The sequence below is a fragment of the Hyperolius riggenbachi genome, chromosome 3 (assembly GCF_040937935.1).
Source record: "Hyperolius riggenbachi isolate aHypRig1 chromosome 3, aHypRig1.pri, whole genome shotgun sequence".
Taxonomy (NCBI): Eukaryota; Metazoa; Chordata; class Amphibia; order Anura; family Hyperoliidae; genus Hyperolius; species Hyperolius riggenbachi.
This window is the reverse complement of record NC_090648.1, coordinates 64,514,018-64,529,205: the sequence shown is the minus strand read 5'-3', so window position 1 is coordinate 64,529,205 and position 15,188 is coordinate 64,514,018.

Here is a 15,188-nt window from a genome sequence, read left to right as displayed (position 1 = left end):
AAGGGCCCTTAGTGGCTATTAGCAGTAATTGGGGCTCTGGGGCCACCCTCTATGCAAATTGCGGCTATAAATAGCGGTTGGCCTATGGAGGTGCCCTTTTTACCCGCTTCACTTGGTTGTGATGGTGTAATGCTGCTTAGATTGGTGCTGAGGGAGAGAGATGGATTAAGGTGTAATGGTGCCCTAGGCAAGATAGTAGATCTGTGGTCTTTTTTGGAAAGCTGAAGTGGTGAGAGGTCAGAGAACAGCCTGGTGGGCTCCTTGACATCCACTAGGCCCCAGTTATTATTATTATTATTATTATTATTTTTTATTTATATAGCGCCAACATATTCCGCAGCGCTTTACAAAGCACAATAAGACGACAAGGGGAACATAGATACAACTAGTGATGCTCAAATACCCCTTTTTAAAATTCGAGTTTGGTCGAATTCGAATAGTAAATTATTCAAGGTCAGTCGAATATTCGAGTCGAATAATTTTTACTATTCGATTCGACCTCGGACTTCGAGCTCACTATTCGAGTCGGTATTCGAGCTCACTATTCGAGCTGACTATTCGAATTGGCCTTAAATAGCTTCCAACACTTGTTTTGAGGGTGAATGATGCAAGAAACATCTTTTTTTCCAAGTAACAACAGCAAGTGATTATGTGGGGATGTTCCTTTAAAAAAAAATGTGGAAAGAGAAGTTGTGTCCTAAATTTTGTTCAGTAGTGTTACTGTATATACTTGTTCTTCTTCTTCTTTATCGTTCTTCTTCTTCTTCTAGATCTTCTTCTTCTATATCTTCTTCTTCTTCTTCTTCTTCTTCATCTTCTTCTTCTTCTTCATCATCTTCTTCTTCTTCTTCTTCATCATCTTCTTCTTCTTCTTCTTCATCATCTTCTTCTTCTTCATCATCTTCTTCTTCTTCTTCTTCATCATCTTCTTCTTCTTCTTCATCATCTTCTTCTTCTTCATCATCTTCTTCTTCTTCTTCTTCTTCTTCATCATCTTCTTCTTCATCTTCTTCATCTTCTTCTTCATCTTCATCTTCATCTTCTTCTTCTTCTTCATCTTCATCTTCTTCATCTTCTTCTTCTTCATCTTCTTCTTCATCTTCTTCTTCTTCTTCTTCTTCTTCTTCTTCATCTTCTTCTTCTTCTTCTTCTTCATCTTCTTCTTCTTCTTCTTCATCTTCTTCTTCTTCTTCTTCATCTTCTTCTTCTTCATCTTCTTCTTCTTCATCTTCTTCATCTTCTTCTTCTTCTTCTTCATCTTCTTCTTCTTCATCTTCTTCTTCTTCATCTTCTTCATCTTCTTCTTCTTTTTCATCTTCTTCTTTTTCATCTTCTTCTTCATCTTCTTCTTCATCTTCTTCTTCTTCATCTTCTTCATCTTCTTCTTCTTTATCTTCTTCTTCTTTTTCAACTTCTTCTTCATCATCTTCACGTATTTCTCTTTTCAATTTTTTTTTAAAGAAATGCAGCTATTTTTGAGCGTAACAAATAGCTGGTGGGCGCACGCATGTTGGAAGCGCCATTGTATGTGCTCCCTGGCAGTGGAAACACAAAGACAGCAGGAGGTAAATTCAGCAGCAGGAGGAGGAGGATGAGTGTGTGGCAGCAGGCAGTCAATGAGGCAGGCAGCTCGCCGTGACATAATAGCCCTGGTACCTAGCGGTGATACCAGGGCTGTAAATAAACACAACAGGAGGTCCCAGACAGCGGTCGTGCAGCCCACATTGTGTCCAATACACAACTGGGACAACACAGTTTTCAACCCGGGCACCTCAGAAAAATTAAACCTTTTTTTTTTTTTTAATGGTTTTTTGGTTTTTGGTTTTACAACCAATATAGCTATTGTTTGACGTAATAGCTGGTGGCAGAGTGGCAGCAGAAGAAGGTAATTCTGTGTACCCTGGCAGTGGGAAACACAGACAGACAGCAGAAGGGCAGTACACAGCAGCCCACTGTAGGTGTAAAATGTGTGGCTGCAGGCGACGTAATAGTCAAAGTGAACCAGGCTGGCTTAGTGAGCAGGAGCCAGGAGGTGGTAAAGGGTGGTAAGGCACATTAACGATGGTTCCGGCAGCCAGTTCATGTCCCCCTCTCGCCGACAACAGGGGCCAGGAACTCGCCTTCCACCCACGCCTGGTTCATCTTGAGAAACGTCAGTCTGTCCACAGACTTGTGAGACAGACGTGAGCGTTTCTCGGTGACCACGCCACCAGCTGCACTGAAGCAGCGCTCGGACAGCACGCTGGAAGGGGGGCAGGACAGCACTTCCAGGGCGTACTGCGCCAGCTCGCTCCAGATCTCCATGCGCTTGACCCAATACTCCATGGGATCAACAGGGGCATCGCTGTCAAGCCCGCTGTACGACCCCATGTAGTCAGCCACCATGCGGGTCAGGCGCTGGCTGTGACCGGAGGAGGATGCTGCTGCATGCATCTCCTCTCTAGTCACTGCTGCCGGAGCCTCTACAGTCCTGTAGAGCTCGTGGCTGAGAGACAGCAGGTCTGTGGGGCGCTTGCTGCTGCTGGATGCAGGCACCTGCTGCTGCCTCTGTGCTGGCTGCTGGACAGTGGGGGTGGAAGGCTGGGGGAAGGCTTCCTCCAAGCGCTCAACAAGGGCCTGCTGCAAGCTCCTTATTTGTTGCGCTGGGTCTCCTCCTGCAGGCGGCAGGAACTGGCTCAACTTCCCCTTGAGGCGTGGGTCCAACATCATGCTGATCCAGATCTCCTCCCTCTGCTTCATCTGGATCACCCTGGGGTCCCTGCGCAGGCACGTCAGCATGTGCGCTGCCATTGGGAAGAGGCGGGCCACGTCTGCTGGCACATCGACGTCAGTGCTGTCCTCATCCTCCTCCTCTGCCGCCTCATCCTCTCTCCACCCCCGCACCAACTCAGCTGCGCTGTGCTGATCCCCCTCATCAGCAGCCAGGTCAGGGACCTCCACCAAGTCCTCCTCCTCCTCCCCCTCAGAGGTGGACTGCGCAGCTGGTTGCCGCTCCTGCTGGTCCAAGGCTGCCGCTCCCTGTTCCAGCAAAGCATCGAGGGCCCTGTTCAGCAGAGAAACCAAGGGCACCCACTCGCAGACCATAGCATGGTCCCTGCTCACCATGTTTGTGGCCTGCAGGAAGGGAGCCAGCACAAAGCACACCTGCTGCATGTGCCTCCAGTCATCATCGGGGACGATGGATGGGATGTTGCTGGTCTTGTCCCTTCTCTGAGCTGCGGAAACAGTGGCCAGGGCAAGGTACTGTTTGACAGCGTGCCTCTGTTCAACCAGACGCTCCAACATCGCCAGGGTGGAGTTCCAGCGAGTCGGAACGTCAAGGATCAGCCGATGGCGTGGCAGATCCAGCTCCTTTTGCACGTCTTCCAGGCTCGCACAGGCTGCAGCCGAGCGCCGGAAGTGACGCACAACATTCCTTGCCGTTTCCAGCAGTTCGCCCATCCCCTGGTAGGTGCGCAGGAACTTCTGCACCACCAGGTTCAGCACGTGGGCAAGACAGGGGATGTGGGTCAGGTTTCCCCTGTCTATTGCGGCAACCAGATTGGCCCCATTGTCGGCCACCACCTCTCCGACTCTGAGGCCTCTGGGGGTCAGCCAAATCCTCTCCTGCTCCTGGAGTTTGGCCAACACATGGGTTGCCGTCAGCTTGGTCTTCCCAAGGCTGACCAAGTGCAGCAGCGCTTGGCAGTGGCGGGCCTTCACGCTGCTGCTGAGGCGGGGGGTTTGGCCAGGTGTGCCGGAGGATGGCAGAGGATCGGAGGAACCTGCTGCAGTTCCCCTGACCCTGCGGGGTGGCACCACCCACTGTGTTGCTGCTGCTGCTGTGCCCGCTGCTGCTCTCCCATCCTCACCCCCTTCCACCAAGCTGACCCAGTGGACAGTGAAGGACAGGTAGCGGCCTGTCCCGAAGCGGCTGCTCCAGGAGTCCATGGTGACGTGGACCCTTTCACCAACCGCGTGCTCCAGCCCTCGCTCCACATTGGCCATCACAAAGCGGTGCAGTGCAGGAATGGCCTTGCGGGCAAAGAAGTGTCTGCTGGGGAGCTGCCAGTCTGGGGCTGCGCAAGCAAGCAGCGCACGAATGTCGCTCCCCTCCTGCACGAGCGTGTACGGCAGGAGTTGGGAGCACATGGCCCGTGCCAGCAAGCCGTTCAGCTGCCGCACGCGACGGCTGCTGGGAGGCAGAGCCCTAACCACCCCCTGGAAGGACTCGCTCAAAAGGCTCTGGCGTGGCCTTTTGCTGACACGGGAATCAGCAGACACAGCAGAGGAGGCCACTGAGGACTGGCTGCCAGAACAGGCCTCAGTGTCGGCGGCAGGAGTTGCAGAGGGGGGAGGAGCAGTGCGTTTCCGCACTCCTGCTGGTGCTGCTGGAGGAGCAGGAGGGCGGGTGGCTGCTGTTGCTGCTGCTGCTGCTGAAGGCTGTGCAGTGATGGGTGTGGTGCCACTGCCAGCACCAGATGCCTTCAGCCTCTGGAACTCCTCATGCTGGTGGAAATGTTTAGCCGCAAGGTGGTTGATGAGCGAGCTGGTGCAGAACTTTAAGGGGTCTGCACCTCTGCTCAACTTCCGCTGACAGTGGTTGCAAGTGGCGTACTTGCTGTACACAGTGGGCATGGTGAAATATCGCCAGATTGGTGACTTAAACATCCCCCTACGGCATGGAAGCGCTGCTGCCTGTCTCCCTGTGGTGGTTGGGGGGGGGGGGGCTTGGGGGGCTTGGGTGCGGCTGGTGGTGGTACTGGCAGATGCTGCTGCTGCTGCTGCTGAGCCTGAGACACCAGCAGGCTGTGGGACCTGCCTACTGCTGCTGCCAATGCTTGCAATGATGCGCCTCCTTGCAAGGCCCACAAGAGCATCCTCCTCCTCCTCCTCAGAGCTGCTGAGGACGACATCCCCTGGAGGTGGTGGCACCCAGTCTCTGTCTGTCACCGGGTCATCATCATCCTCCCCCTCCTGAAACATGTCCTGCTGGGATGAGGACCCCCCAAACTCCTCTCCTGATGCATGGATGGGCTGCTTGACTGTCGCCACAGTCTTGCTGTCCAATCCCTCATCCCCCAAAGTGCCCATCAGCATCTCCTCCTCAAGATCGCCAACAACAGCAGACAATTTACTCATGATGCCTGGGGTCAAAAGACTGCTGAATGACAGGTCGGCGAGTGACGGTGAACTGGCCTCCTCCCCAGACCCTGCTGGGCGGCTGCTGCGAACAGGGGTGGTGGTGGTGGTGGTGGTGAGGGTGGAGGCCTCGGATGCAGAGCTGATGGCGGGCTGCTCATCCTCCGTCATGAGTTGCACCACAGTGTCTGCATCCTTTTCCTCAATGGGACGTTTCCGACCCGGCTGGAGGAAAATGGGAGCAGGTGCTACACGCTGCTGCTGCTGTGTCTCTGCAGCGTGAGTTGCAGATGCTCCTGCTGGGCGGCGCCCAAGGCGTCCACGGCCAGTGGCTATGGGAGGAATGTTAGCCACTGACGCTGCTGCTGCTGCGGAACTGTGCATGGTGGCGCGCCCGCGGCCGCGGCTTGCCACAATGCTGCTCCCTCTCCTCCTGATTCCCTTGCTGCCCTTCCCCTTGCCCAAACCGCGCTGGCTGCCACTTCCAGACATCTTCAATGTTTTGGGCGTATAGAGAAAAGTTTTTTAAAAGGGCGGCTGAAAAGTGGGGTACTTTAATGGAGTGGGTTGGTTGGTGAGGTGACTGAGTGAGTGTCCCCTAGTACAGTAAGTAAGTAGTAACAGTCAGGAAGTACAACTAGCAGTTACAATAATCAGTAGTAATCACAAGTAAATTTAGTGTGTGTACACTCAGACAGTGAGTGCACGCACGCAGGAGCTAGTAGCCTATGGACAGTGACTGAGTGTCCTAGACTCCTAGTACAGTAAGAGTAAGTAGTAACAGTAAGTAGAACTAACTAATTACGATAATCAATCAGCGATCAGAAGGAAATAGAGTGTGTGTTGTGTGTGTACACTCAGACAGTGAGTGCACGCACGCAGGAGCTAGTAGCCTATGAACACAGTGACTGAGTGTCCTAGACTCCTAGTACAGTAAGAGTAAGTAGTAACAGTAAGTAGAACTAACTAATTACAATAATCAATCAGTGATCAGAAGGAAATGGAGTGTGGGTGGTGTGTGTACACTCAGACAGTGAGTGCACGCACGCAGGAGCTAGTAGCCTATGAACACAGTGACTGAGTGTCCTAGACTCCTAGTACAGTAAGAGTAAGTAGTAACAGTAAGTAGAACTAACTAATTACAATAATCAATCAGCGATCAGAAGGAAATGGAGTGTGGGTGTGTGTACACTCAGACAGTGAGTGCACGCACGCAGGAGCTAGTAGCCTATGAACACAGTGACTGAGTGTCCTAGACTCCTAGTACAGTAAGAGTAAGTAGTAACAGTAAGTAGAACTAACTAATTACAATAATCAATCAGCGATCAGAAGGAAATGGAGTGTGGGTGTGTGTACACTCAGACAGTGAGTGCACGCACGCAGGAGCTAGTAGCCTATGAACACAGTGACTGAGTGTCCTAGACTCCTAGTACAGTAAGAGTAAGTAGTAACAGTAAGTAGAACTAACTAATTACAATAATCAATCAGCGATCAGAAGGAAATGGAGTGTGGGTGTGTGTACACTCAGACAGTGAGTGCACGCACGCAGGAGCTAGTAGCCTATGAACACAGTGACTGAGTGTCCTAGACTCCTAGTACAGTAAGAGTAAGTAGTAACAGTAAGTAGAACTAACTAATTACAATAATCAATCAGCGATCAGAAGGAAATGGAGTGTGGGTGTGTGTACACTCAGACAGTGAGTGCACGCACGCAGGAGCTAGAAGCCTATGAACACAGTGACTGAGTGTCCTAGACTCCTAGTACAGTAAGAGTAAGTAGTAACAGTAAGTAGAACTAACTAATTACAATAATCAATCAGCGATCAGAAGGAAATGGAGTGTGGGTGTGTGTACACTCAGACAGTGAGTGCACGCACGCAGGAGCTAGAAGCCTATGAACACAGTGACTGAGTGTCCTAGACTCCTAGTACAGTAAGAGTAAGTAGTAACAGTAAGTAGAACTAACTAATTACAATAATCAATCAGCGATCAGAAGGAAATAGAGTGTGGGTGGTGTGTGTACACTCAGACAGTGAGTGACCGCACGCAGGAGCTAGTAGCCTATGGACAGTGACTGAGTGTCCTAGACTCCTAGTACAGTAAGAGTAAGTAGTAACAGTAAGTAGAACTAACTAATTACAATAATCAATCAGCGATCAGAAGGAAATGGAGTGTGGGTGTGTGTACACTCAGACAGTGAGTGCACGCACGCAGGAGCTAGAAGCCTATGAACACAGTGACTGAGTGTCCTAGACTCCTAGTACAGTAAGAGTAAGTAGTAACAGTAAGTAGAACTAACTAATTACAATAATCAATCAGCGATCAGAAGGAAATAGAGTGTGGGTGGTGTGTGTACACTCAGACAGTGAGTGACCGCACGCAGGAGCTAGTAGCCTATGGACAGTGACTGAGTGTCCTAGACTCCTAGTACAGTAAGAGTAAGTAGTAACAGTAAGTAGAACTAACTAATTACAATAATCAATCAGCGATCAGAAGGAAATGGAGTGTGGGTGGTGTGTGTACACTCAGACAGTGAGTGACCGCACGCAGGAGCTAGTAGCCTATGGACAGTGACTGAGTGTCCTAGACTCCTAGTACAGTAAGAGTAAGTATTAACAGTAAGTACAACTAACTAATTACGATAATCAATCAGCGATCAGAAGGAAATGGAGTGTGGGTGTGTGTACACTCAGACAGTGAGTGCACGCACGCAGGAGCTAGTAGCCTATGAACACAGTGAGTGAGTGTCCTAGACTCCTAGTACAGTAAGAGTAAGTAGTAACAGTAAGTAGAACTAACTAATTACGATAATCAATCAGCGATCAGAAGGAAATGGAGTGTGGGTGTGTGTACACTCAGACAGTGAGTGCACGCACGCAGGAGCTAGTAGCCTATGGACAGTGACTGAGTGTCCTAGACTCCTAGTACAGTAAGAGTAAGTAGTAACAGTAAGTACAACTAACTAATTACGATAATCAATCAGCGATCAGAAGGAAATAGAGTGTGTGTTGTGTGTGTACACTCAGACAGTGAGTGCAGTGCGCACACGCAGGAGCTAGTAGCCTATATGAACAGTGACAGTGAGTGTCCCTACGGGTACAGTAAGAGTAAGTAGTAAGTAAGTACAACTAAATAACAATAATCTATCAGTAATCAGAAGGAAATAGAGTGTGTGTACACACAGACAGTGAGTGAGTGCACACACGCAGGAGCTAGCTAGTAGCCTATAAACAGTGACAGTCAGTGAGTGTCCTACTCCTAGTACAGTATAACTACAATACTATTAGTAAAGGACAGCAGAAATACTGGTATAGATGAGAGAAATAAACAGAGGACAGCTGCCCACAGAGGCAAGGCCCCCCTGAGGCCTAAACCTGTAAGCTTGCAGCAGCTGCCTGTCTCTAATGTAACACACAAGCTACTAACTAAAATACAATGTCTATCTAACTAACAACAATATAGGTGTATATGGCAGGTGTAGGTGAGCAAAAACGCTAGGTAAATGATCACAATAGAGCACTTGCTAAGCCAAAGCACAAAGGAGCAACTCTCTCTCTGTACAAGTCTCAGGCAAGCATGGAGAAACGGAACATGGCGGCCGCTATTTATAGGGTAGGGGCTGGCCAGGGTCCCCCTCTGTGATTGGCTGCCGTCAGAGGGCCTGGGAGCCCTCTGATTGGCTCTAAGGACATCAATCTGGGCTATGACGCTATTCGAGCTCGGTACCGAGCTCGAATAGCGCCGGGTTGCTCGAATAGCTCGAATAGTGAATGGGCTATTCGAGTGTACTCGGATAGCCCATTCGAATAGCTCCAGCTATTCGGAGCTCGAATACCGAGCTCGAATAGCTGAAAAAGAGCTCGAATATTCGAGCTACTCGAATATTCGAGCTCTGCTGAGCACCACTAGATACAACTAACAAATATACAGCAGAGTTCCAAGCAGCACAAATATTGTTACAAAGACAGTAAACATTAGGAGGATGACCCTGCCCTTGCGAGCTTACAATCTAATGGGTAGTGAGGGACACACTAGGTAAGGGGGTGGAGGATGGATGAGGCAGTGATTCTTTGCCTCTGATTACATTGTGACAAATAAGTAAATAAAGGGCTATAGAATGTTATAAGCTTGTTTGAAAAGGTGTGTTTTAAGAGTGCGTTTGAAGATGTCCAGGTTTGGAGCATGACGTACAGGCTGTGGAAGAGAGTTCCAGATAAGGGCTGATGCTCGTGTAAAGTCCTGGATGCGAGCATGAGAGGAGGTGATCAGCTTAGAGGCCAGGAGAATTTCTTGGGAGGAGCGAAGGTTGCGGGAGGGACAATATCTTGAGATTAGTGAGGAGATGTATGGAGGAGACAACTCGTGGAGGGCTTTGTATGTTAGAGTCAGGAGTTTGAACTGGATCCTCTGGGTAATGGGTAACCAGTGGAGAGAACGGCACAGTGGGGCTGCATCGGAAGAGCGTGTGGAAAGGTGAATGAGGCGGGCCGCTGCATTTAGAAGGGATTGGAGAGGAGCTAGCCTGTTTTTTGGTAGGCCACAGAGCAGGGTGTTGCAGTAGTCTAGGCGGGAGATGATTAAGGCATGAACAAGCATTTTGGTGGCCTCTTGTGTGAGGAAGGGACAGATACGGAATATATTTTTGAGCTGGAAATAGCAGGTGGTGGTTAATGAGGCAATGTGAGGTTTAAAGGAGAGCTCTGAGTCAAGTATAACCCCCAAGCAGCGGGCCTTAGTGGTTGAGGTTATTGGGGTGTTGTCTACCGTTATGGTTGCAATTGGTGGGGGTGTAGATAGCAATGGTGGAAAAATCACAATTTCCGTTTTAGTCATGTTGAGTTTGAGGAAGCGGGAGGACATGAATGCAGAAATGGCACGTAGACAGTCGGGGACTCTGGATAGTAGTGAGGACAGGTCAGGAGCTGAGAGATAGATTTGGGTGTCATCCGCATAGAGGTGATACTGGAAGCCAAAAGAGTTAATTAGTTGTCCCAGGCCACGGGTGTAGATTGAGAAAAGAAGTGGCCCAAGAACAGAGCCTTGAGGTACACCAAACAGACAGTGGGTGTGGAGAGGACTTGGTGTTAGAGAAGGAGACAGTGTAAGAGCGTCCAGAGAGATAAGAGGAGATCCAGGAATGTGCTTGTCCCTTGATTCCTAAAGATGACAGTGTCTGCAGAAGCAGAGCATGATCAACCGTGTCAAAGGCAGAGGAAAGGTCAAGGAGTATTAGAATGGAGAACTGGCCTTTGGATTTAGCTACCAGTAGGTCATTAGCAACTTTCGTGAGGGCAGTTTCAGTGGAATGGTGTGTGCGGAATCCAGATTGAAAGGGGTCAAGTAAGGAGTTGGTAGAGAGAAAGGCAGACAATTCTGAATGGATGTGACGTTCCAGCAGTTTAGAAGCAAAGGGGAGGAGCGAGACAGGACGGTAGTTGGATAGAGAAGTTGGATCAAGAGAGGGTTTTTTGATTAGTGGTGTGATGATAGCTTGTTTGAATAAGGAAGGAAAAGTGCCAGTGGAGATAGAAAGGTTGAATAGAGTTGTTAGAGCGGGATTAAAGGAGGAGGAAAGCTGGGGGATTAGATGAGAGGGAATGGGGTCCAGGGCACAGGTAGTGAGATGCGCTTTGGAGATTAGTGAGGAAAGACACTGTTCAGTTAGTGTGGTGAAAGATGTTAGAGTGGGTTGCACCGTGGCCCCCTCCTGCCTGTACAGACCCAGAATGATGTCATTGTGGGCGGTGCATAAGGAAATGGCCTGGTATGCCAGGCTAGGTTTCATCTTCTACCCTGCCTAGGTTGTGTGGTGGCTGATCCTGCTCTGCTGAGGGCAGGGTAGAAGATCGAACCTAGCCTGGCATACCAGACCATTTCCTTATGCACTGCCCACAATGACATCATTCTGGGTCTGTACAGGCAGGAGGGGGCCATGGTGCACAGCCAGATGGGAAAGAGGCGGATACACAGCTGCATAAGATACAGTGGGTTGCAAACGTTTTTGGCCCCCTTGAAGTTTTCCACATTTTGTCACATTACTGCCACAAACATGCATCAATTTTATTGGAATTCCAAGTGAAAGACCAATACAAAGTGGTGTACATGTGAGAAGTGGAACGAAAATCATACATGATTCCAAACATGTTTTACAAATAAATAACTGCAAAGTGAGATGTGCGTAATTATTCAGCCCCCTGAGTCAATATTTTGTAGAATCACCTTTTGCTGCAATTACAGCTGCCTGTCTTTTAGGGTATGTCTCTACCAGCTTTGCACATCTAGAGACTGAAATCCTTGCCCATTCTTCTTTGCAAAACAGCTCCAGCTCAGTCAGATTACATTGGACAGCATTTGTGAACAGCAGTTTTCAGATCTTGCCACAGATTCTCGATTGGATTTAGATCTGGACTTTGACTGGGCCATTCTAACACATAGATATGTTTTGTTTTAAACCATTCCATTGTTGCCCTGGCTTTATGTTTAGGGTCATTGTCCTGCTGGAAGGTGAACATCCGCCTCAGTCTCAAGTCTTTTGCAGTCTCCAAGAGGTTTTCTTCCAAGTTTGCCCTGTATTTGGTTCCATCCATCTTCCCACCAACTCTGACCAGCTTCCCTGTCCCTGCTGAAGAGTAGCACCCCCCGAGCATGATGCTGCCTCCACCATATTTGACAGTGGGGATGGTGTGTTCAGAGTGATGTGCAGTGTTAGTTTTCCACCACACATAGCGTTTTGCATTTTGGCCAAAAAGTTCCATTTTGGTCTCATCTGACCAGAGCACCTTCTTCCACATGGTTGCTGTGTCCCCCACATGGCTTGTGGCAATCTGCAAATGGGACTTCTTATGCTTTCTGTTAACAATGCCTTTCTTCTTGCCACTCTTCCATAAAGGCCAACTTTGTGCAGTGCATGACTAATAGTTGTCCTATGGACAGAGTCTCCCACCTGAGCTGTAGATCTCTGCAGCTCGTCCAGAGTCACCATGGGCCTCTTGACTGCATTTCTGTTCAGCGCTCTCCTTGTTCGGCCTGTGAGTTTAGGTGGATGGCCTTGTCTTGGTAGGTTTACAGTTGTGCCATACTCCTTCCATTTCTGAATGATCGCTTGAACAGTGCTCCGTGGGATGTTCAAGGCTTTGGAAATCTTTTTGTAGTCTAAGCCTGCTTTAAATTTCTCAATAACTTGATCCCTGACCTGGCTGGTGTGTTCTTTGGACTTCACGGTGTTGTTGCTCCCAATATTCTCTTAGACAACCTCTGAGGCCCTCACAGAGCAGCTGTATTTGTACTGACATTAGATTACACACAGGTGCACTCTATTTAGTCATTAGCACTCATCAGGAAATGTCTATAGGCAACTGACTGCACTCAGATCAAAGAGGGCCGAATAATTATGCACACACCACTTTGCAGTTATTTATTTGTAAAAAAAAAAATGTTTGGAATCATGTATGATTTTCGTTCCACTTCTCATGTGTACACCACTTTGTGTTGGTCTTTCATGTGGAATTCCAATAAAATTGATTCATGTTTGTGGCAGTAATGTGACAAAATGTGGAAAACCTCAATACTTTTGCAACCCACTGTAAGTAAGCTTGACATTGTCCAACCTTACTAATAGTACCTGGGCACTGAGGCAGGAGGTGACAGTTATACTTACCTCCCAATCTGGAGAACTCCTTTAACAAGCCACTTGTTGACAGCCATGGCAGACATCAGGAAGCAGTCAGACCCGCATCCTCTGTAGGAATTTCCTGAATTCTTGATCAGCACCCAGAGAGCCAGGAGTGCTCCACACACAGCTGTGTACAAGCTGGAAAAGACAAATCTGTCAGCTGTGAGTTATGGCCCTTTGCTGATAAGCCTACTGACTATACTGTGCAGAGAGGAGGAACAGCAAAGCAGCTGACAGACGCTCATAGGCACAGCACCAAACGTGCAGACGTGATCTGACCACCCCCAGGCTATTCCATCCACTGGCAGCTAGAAATGCTGTGCTTGGAATAGTATTTGTGTATTTCCTAAAGATCTGGGAGGCGGATTTAAAAAACAAAACCAAAACATTTGTAAAGCACATTTCTCCTGTAGGAATCAAAGCACATAATGTCTCAGGAGAAAACAGTTATGTGGTCATAAATGCCAAACTAAACAGGTGGCTTTTCAGTTTTGATTTAAATTCCAGGATTGGAGCTGTCTTGATTAAGTTTGGCAAGGTATTCCACAGGGTAGGGGCAGCATGACTGAAAGCTCTGCCCCTAAAGGTTTTTAGTTGAACTCTGGGGGTGGTCAATTTATTGGATCCTTTTGATTTGAGGTGGTGGGAGGCGTGACGCAGTTGCAAGAAATACTTCAGGTATCCAGGGCCTAGGCTGTGTATGGATTTGAATGACTGTTGGCATGCCAATTTTGAAAAGGATTCTCAATTTTATGGATAGCCAGTGTAGTGAGGGAAGAATTGGTGTTATGTGGCAATGGTGGGTTGGCTTGCTGACATCTTTGTGGCACCATTCTGGACTTGCTGCAGGTGGTGTAGGTCTTTATCTGGAAGGCCTGCATAGAGGGCATTGGAATAGTCCAGCCATGATGTGATGAAGGCGTGAATGAGGGATGGAAGTTCCTCTGAAGGAATGAGGTGCTTATATTTTGCAATATTCCTTAAAGAGACTCTGAAGCGAGAATAAATCTCGCTTCAGAGCTCAAAGTTAGCAGGGGCACGTGTGCCCCTGCTAAACCGACGCTATCGCGCCGCTAAACGGGGGTCCCTTCACCCCCAAACCCCCCACTGCAACACTTGGTCGCAGACTTGGTCGCTCCTGGAGGCAGGGCTAACCGCCGCAGCCCTGCCCCCAGTCGCGTCTCTCAGCGGCGCATCGCCGCCTCTCCCCCGCCCCTCTCAGTGAAGGAGACTGAGAGGGGCGGGGGAGAGGCGGAGATACGTGCTGACAGACGCGCGTGGGGCAGGGCTGCGGCGGTTAGCCCTGCCCCAACCAGGAAGCGCTCCCCCGCTGCACTGAGGGGATTTGGGGGATCAGGGACCCCCGTTAAGCCGCGGGATAGCGGCGGTTTAGCAGGGACACACATGCCCCTGCTATTTATGAGGTCTGAAGCGAGATTTATTCTCGCTTCAGACTCTCTTTAAGTGAAAGAAGGAATATTTTATAACAGCTGAAATTTGATTCCTGAATTTAAATTCTCCCTTAACTGAGAGGTACTGTAAATGGAGGCTGCCATCTTTATTTCTTTTTAAACAATACCAGCTGCTGGGCTGTCCTGCTGATCTTTTTTTTGGCTGAAGAAGTATCTGAATCACACGCCTGAAATGTGTAATTCTGCCTTCTTAAAACAGAAGGTATTTGCGATAATTTAGCTGTGGGTGAGCAACTGTAGTTTCCCATAATGCATCACTCCCAAATAAACAAATGATCTCTTTATGTCCCTATTTCTCCCATTCCCTTTAATTAAAATCGCTGTAAAAATTGCATAAAAATCGCCGCAATTTTTCAAGTACGCGACTGCACGATCACCACGATTTTTACTGTGATTTTATTGAAAGTGAATGAGAGAAATTTTTAAAAAGAGCTCAGAAAGCACTAATCAATCACAAAGCACTCAGAAAAGCGCTTATAGTGTGGATCCGGCCTAATAGAGGGCTGTTTGGTCTCTTTAACCTTCCTGGCGGTAAGCCCGAGCTGAGCTCGGGGTAAGCCGCCGGAAGGCACCGCTCAGGCCCCGCTGGGCCGATTTGCATAATTTTTTTTTTGCTGCACGCAGCTAGCACTTTGCTAGCTGCGTGCAGTGCCCGATCGCCGCCGCTACCCGCCGATCCGCCGCTATCCGTCGCGCCGCAGCCGCCCCCCCCCCCCCCCCCCAGACCCCGTGCGCTGCCTGGCCAATCAGTGCCAGGCAGCTCTATGGGGTGGATCGGAATCCCCTTTGACGTCACGACGTCGATGACGTCGGTGACGTCATCCCGCCCCGTCGCCATGGCGACGGGGGAAGCCCTCCGGGAGATCCCGTTCTTTGAACGGGATCTCCGGATCTCCGATCGCCGGCGGCGATCGGAGGGGCTG